We start from the raw sequence: 5,109 nt of genomic DNA, 5'->3' as shown, positions 1-5,109 counted from the left end.
TAGGAAGATTTGATAGTTACCTAGTTGTGTTTATGGGAAGAAACAAACCCAGGATCCTCCTGTTCCAGTGCCATCTTCCTACCTGTTACCTTTTTTTAAAAAATATTTTACTTATTTATTTGACACAGAGAGAGATCACAAGCAGGCAGAGAGGCAGGCAGAGAGAGAGGAGGAAGCAGGCTCCCTGCTGAGCAGCAAGTCCAATGTGGGGCTCAATCCCAGGACCTGAGATCATGACCTGAGCCGAAGGCAGAGGCTTTAACCCACTGAGCCACCCAGGCGCCCGTTACTTTTTGAAGTAGTTTTTCATACTTGTCTATTTTGATGGAAGGGAATTATGAAATCATCATAGTACATCCTTGATGGACTGTTTTACAACAACTGAATGATATTTTTGAAGAATTTATATTAATACAAGAATACTTTTGTTAAAACAGTTACGTGGAAGAAATACAAAAACTAGTCTTCAGCATTGTTTGCAAAGCCAAAACCTACCCAGGAAAACTTACCATGTGTGATAGATGCTGGAAAGATATATCTAAAGAAAATTAACCATAGTATTTTTTCTGAATTGTCCAAGTCTCTTGAATAAATATAAATACTTATGAAAAACAGAAAATGTAATTTTAAAGAGAGGAAAAATTTGAGATTGGTGCCCAATTATGTTAGAAATATTAATTTATAGTAAAAATATATAAAATCTCAATTAAAAATTTAAGCAGTGTCTTTAGGTCTGGAGATTACACAGTGAGGCTGAGTTGCACTGCATGCCCATGTTTTGTACATCCTAGGTGATAACAGAAAATATAACTATATTTAAAAATTTTTTTTGGTGGCGGGCACTTTAATGATCCATTTGGTTTTATAAAATTATGACCTTTAATGAGATAGGTTAAAAAAATAGTAACTAAAACTTTTTTGTCAAAAAATGTAAAAGAATAATTTTATTTTCTTGAAACATTATTCTGATATGATTCACTTTGGTGCTTCACTTAAGTAATGTTGGATATTGGATTTTGAGGATCCCTTATGATTTGAGAGGAAAGGAAAAAAATGGGTAAAGAACTCTGTTCTTGAGAAGGAAGCTTAGTCACATGTTGACAGACTAGGACCTAAGATGTATAGGAAGCAATTCCTTGTGATCAGATCAGTGAACTTCAGAAACAAAGATGTTGGATATCCAGTTTTAACTTGTTTCTGTTCAGTGCTATGATTTTTCCTTATTGTCTTTAGAGCCATAGTCAAAGTCTGTTTTACCTGGGCTAGTGGTTTTATGGTAAATAAATTATATTAATTGTTTGGGTGAAGCAGTTCAAGGAAGGGAGAGCACAGCCTTAAGAAGTAGAAGTTGGCTGACAATACCTGGGATTTTATACATATATTCACCTTTACCTCCTATTTGTATTAGATAGGTGGTAATTTTATGTCAGTTAAGGTGGGTGATAGGTATATATGTTTAGGTGAATTCTTTTTAAAAAAGTATTTGTTTATTTGAGAGAGAAAGAGAGAGAGGGTGTGTGCATGTGCACACGCAAACGCGAGCAGCCACGTGGCAGGGTTTGACCCCAGGACCTGAGAAGTAACTAAGAGTCAGAGGCTCAACTGACTGAGACACCCGGGTGTCCCTGTTTAGATGAATTCTTTGGAGATGCTTTCAGTATGAAGTGGGATTGAGTTACAAATTAGGTTGTAGAGTTGCAGTAAGAAAACTGAATAGCTCAGTGGCTTCTAGGTTTCTTTGAATGATTGCAAAATTTCTAAATTCGTGAATTTCAAAATGCCAGTCATATTCATATAAGTACAGAAAATTCTGATTTTCAACTTCAATAATTTTTTGATTATTTTGTACAATAAAACACTTTTTCTCTTCACTCATTAATTAAAGAAGTAAGAGTCAAATGACTTAATATATATATATATAATTCTTAAAATAATGCCTGAAGGGGTGCCTGGATGGCTCAGTGGGTTAAAGCTTCTGCCTTCAGCTCAGGTCATGATCCTAGGGTCCTGGGATAGAGCCTGTGTTGCACTTTCTCTGCTTAGTGGGGAGCCTGCTTCCCTTCCTCTCTCTCTGCCTGTCTCTCTGCCTACTTGTGATCTCTTTCTGTCAAATAAATAAATAAAATCTTTAAAAAAATAATGCCTGGAAATTTATAAGTTTTTACTCTTACTATTAATAATGAAGAGCTAATGTAGCTAAATGAAGTATTTCTAATATATATCAATAGGACATCGTAGGATGAACAAAGGTATAGACAAAGCCACTGGACTATATTTGGGTTAAGGATTTCAGCAGTATATGATAATACAGAATGGGTTAAGACACATCCTGATTGGTTATTTGAAATACAGTATGGATCTAATATAATTAAGTCTTTAGGGAATTCTTGAAGTTTTCAAAAGTTTTGAACATCTTTCCCCTGAAGCAATTTAAAGCTATGGCTTAGAAAAATGCATAAGTCCCTTAGAGCATGAAATATTTAAATTGCCTTCCTGAGCCCAGAGAAAATTCTTTAAAGGAATTCCTGGGTCTTCACAATAGGGCAATGTTTTCACCTGGGCTTGAAGGACAAATGAAATCTTCCATATTCTCAGACACTGATTTTTATCTTACTTTTGAGCTAGCACAGCCAAAATACACTACCTTTGTAATCAATCATATTTGGCTGTAATGTATAGTTTTTAAAGCAGTTTTCAATAGTACACTTTCCATTAATGTTTTCCATCAATAAGGCCTGTAACATTATGATTCTCAGTTGCAGTACCTTCAGACATTCTTCAACCTCATGGAAAATTTTGACAATAGGCTGCAAAGACAAGATCAAGGCAAAACGGTCTGCCTTGTGTTACAACCTAGGTGGTTGCATTCGATCTTCCATTTAGAGGTAATTGCTGAAAACATTCTAATAAAACAAATTCAAGGGGATGTCAGTCCCATGAACTGTGTTGAAATAGCTATGTGTTTGTAAGAATATTTCTTACTATAAAGAGTCTAGAGAATAGGAAAAAAAAAAATCCAAGAGGATTTTCTTTGATATAGTGAGAAAATGGAGACAAAATTTAAAAATATGACCAAAAGAATAATTTGAATACCAAAAAAGGTAGATATTTAGGTCTAGAATTCATTTTACTGGAAAGAAGAATTCATTTAGTCAGAAAATAGTTTCTGGGTCCTTGGTTCAGTAGTACCTACATATCTAATGGTGTCATTTCCCACTAGTCCAGTGAGGTTGCTGTACAATAGGCAGCAGATTTGTACTCGTGATCCCGAACGTACATAAGCTGTGTCACCAGCATTCAGATTCTGAAAGTTTACCTCATAGCACCAATTCAGTTCTCTTTGGTCCTGTTTAGCTTTATCCAGTGCTAATCATGAACAGACAGACAGTCCCTGTCCTGGAGACTTTCACTGGTGGTGCTATTTGGAAAACTCTACTTGGAAAACTTACTTCTTCCTGAATATATACTTTGATTTGTGTAAAAAGTAAATGAAGAGGAGCTAAAGTTCCTTAGATAACAGGGAAGAATTTTGATTTTCATTGTTATAAGAGTATTTGGGGAATTGTCTTAATTTTTAAATTTTTTGTTGTTGTTGGTAATGCATTCCTGTGGTAACTTGAGACATCATATTTGTCACACACACACACAAGCTCCTTTAACTTTTATATGAGTGAATTGAAATAGCCTTTTTAAAAACATGTCAACCTGAGTTTCTTACTTTAAGTGGTGCTGGCCTTTGCTATGGGGGCATAACACTCTTTATTACAATGTGACTAGAGTTTAATAAAACATCCTTCTGTGTCATGAAAATTTTCATTCATGTGATGAAAATTAATAGGTTGACTTATATTGTTTAAAGAACCTTTTTGTAGAAACATTAACTCTAGTGCACATATGCATGTCAGTAAAAGTCTTAATTTCATTAAAAAAAAGTACATGTTTGCTTCAATAGACCTAGAGAACTTGCAGAGTGAAATTGCTTCTTAGTCATCATTTACCAAGGAATTGGGATTTGTCTGGCTAGCATTAAAGAAGGTGAATCTGGGACTCAGAATAAAAGAAGCATGCATTGTTAGGGTATAAAAGAATCCATAAAAGATGAAGTTGATTGAAATAAGGGCAAACATAAGATGAAAGAAGTACCCTAATAACGATCAAAGGCAAATATAAGTAGTTAGAAGCCGTTAAAATAGATCCAAAGAATTCAAACCTAAAATCCACACTAAGTTTCCTGAATAGGGAAAGATCTTCTACATGTTACATGCCTTTTTGTTTGAGTGGATTAGAGCCTTTGCAATGGATTCTATGTCCGCAAGAAAGGAAATTTGTATGTGCACATGGGAGGGGTGCTATTTGTAAGGAAAATATAAAGGAAATATCCTGAGACTTTGTGAGGCAGAGTCTTTGGATGCAAAGCCTACTGTTTCTGATCCCTGAGTGATGGCAGTGAAATATTTACCTGAAGGATCAACCCAAGGTAAGACGTGTCAAGTCCCCTTTTAGAAAATGACTTTTTGGTCACAGTCTTTCTTTCAATTGAACTTAAACAGGAACTGATTAAAGCGGCAATGAAAAGTTTTTTGCATTAAAAAAACGAGAAGACAAGTCTCAGACTTCTAGACAATATATGCAAGTCATATATCCAAAATATTATTCATAGCCAGAATATATGAAGAACTCTCAAAATGCAACAAAAAGAACATCAACACTCCAATTAAAATGGGCAAGAAATATGAATGACACTTTACTAAAGGGAATATAAGGATGGCAAAAAAAAAACCCAAACATTAGTCATTAGGGAAATGTAGATTAAAATTATGATGAAATGGGGTGCCTGGGTGGCTCAGTGGGTTAAAGCCTCTGCTTTCGGCTCAGGTCATGATCCCAGGGTCCTGGGATCGAGCCCCAGATCGGGCTCTCTGCTCAGCAGGGAGCCTGCTTCCTTTCCTCTCTCTCTCTGCCTGCCTATCTGCCTGCTTGTGATCTCTTCCTCTGTCAAATAAATAAATAAAATATTTAAAAATAAAAAAATTTTTAAAATGTTTAAAATTATGATGAAATATGGCTATATATACCTATTAGAATGGGTAAAATATGCATATATTTTAC

The sequence above is a fragment of the Lontra canadensis genome, unplaced genomic scaffold (genome assembly GCF_010015895.1).
Source record: "Lontra canadensis isolate GAN:19392208 unplaced genomic scaffold, GSC_riverotter_1.0 scaffold19, whole genome shotgun sequence".
In the NCBI taxonomy this organism is placed as follows: domain Eukaryota; kingdom Metazoa; phylum Chordata; class Mammalia; order Carnivora; family Mustelidae; genus Lontra; species Lontra canadensis.
Note: the sequence above shows the minus strand (reverse complement) of the source record.